General features: G+C 38.6%; 1 protein-coding gene across 3 annotated transcripts in view; it reads left to right on the forward strand.

Moving 5' to 3' along the window:
• The first annotated feature begins 212 nt into the window (after window positions 1-212).
• Window positions 213-1,076, forward strand: part of LOC119590814 (zinc transporter ZIP11-like) — a 24,849-nt gene continuing 23,985 nt past the window's right edge. For 2 of the 3 annotated variants that reach the window (XM_037939552.1, XM_037939554.1), the window contains exon 1: window positions 213-355. The gene's annotated coding sequence lies outside the window, so the exon portion shown is untranslated. The remainder of the gene's footprint in view (window positions 356-1,076) is intronic. The other variant, XM_037939553.1, reaches the window with a different exon arrangement.

The raw sequence follows: 1,076 nt of genomic DNA on the forward strand, positions 1-1,076 counted from the left end.
GGCCCGTATGAAAACCCACACAGAAACAAAAAATAATTCTGCATATAACCATTAATTGCCATTCTCAAGATACATAAAACATCTGAACTCAACTGTTGATGTGAGAACGTTATCTTTAATCATCCGGCAACTAAATAGTGCAATTTACCCGGGATAATATTTTTTTCCGCACTATTTAAAGATTGGCAGCTGAAACAAAGCGTTTTTTCAGAGCGAGTGAGGGAAGCAGCAGCGGCTCTCGGTCAGTGTTGCGAGAGGAAGCGAGGGTGGAGGTCGTCGCTCTATGTCTCCTCTCTCTATCCCTACTTCGTGAACTGGTGGGCTTTGTTCCAGTGTTGTCATTAAGCCCACAAAGGTATTTTCTGGTTGAAGTGATGAGTGGAATGTCATTTCACGATTGCAGTATCTGGAAGAATGAATGGATGTGTTATTTCTTTTACTGTGATTTTTTTTGCCGTCTTATTTAGCTGGTGTATTTTTGGGTTATAAAGGACATGTGTAGGGACGAATCATCATTTCCCAATCTTCAGTTCATTATGAACTAAAATGAGTCTGACAAGTGATACTGTTGTACCGGGATATTGGCTCCCACCTTTATCTTGCACTTACGATGAATATCATTAATAGAGTGATTTTACTTATTTGATACGTGAATGTCAAACGTAAAATAGTTTTTGCATAGTGAAGGAAAACCACATTTAGTGTGTCATGATGAATAGGGCGTTTTCACAATAGCATCCCAGCTGTTTACTGTGAGTGATTAAGTAGGTGGATGACATATGAATGTGTGATTTATGGATATAGGGATGTGGATGGCATGCGAGTTACAGTACTATATCTGTGATATAAAGTAATATTAAATAGTGTGTTGACTGAGGCATGTTGCAATATAAGGTCTTTCCAGTGTGTGGATGTGTGGGTGACACATTTTCATGTGGATAACAAGTGGGTAAGTATACAGTAGGACTATGGAAAAGGCTAGCAAAGTACCACCACATATTCTGGCAAGGTAGAACTTGGTCTGCTTTTGTGTGTGACAGTAAAGTAATTAACTTTTAAAGTTATATGAAGACATA

Source organism: Penaeus monodon, chromosome 27 (genome assembly GCF_015228065.2).
Source record: "Penaeus monodon isolate SGIC_2016 chromosome 27, NSTDA_Pmon_1, whole genome shotgun sequence".
Classification (NCBI taxonomy): Eukaryota; Metazoa; Arthropoda; class Malacostraca; order Decapoda; family Penaeidae; genus Penaeus; species Penaeus monodon.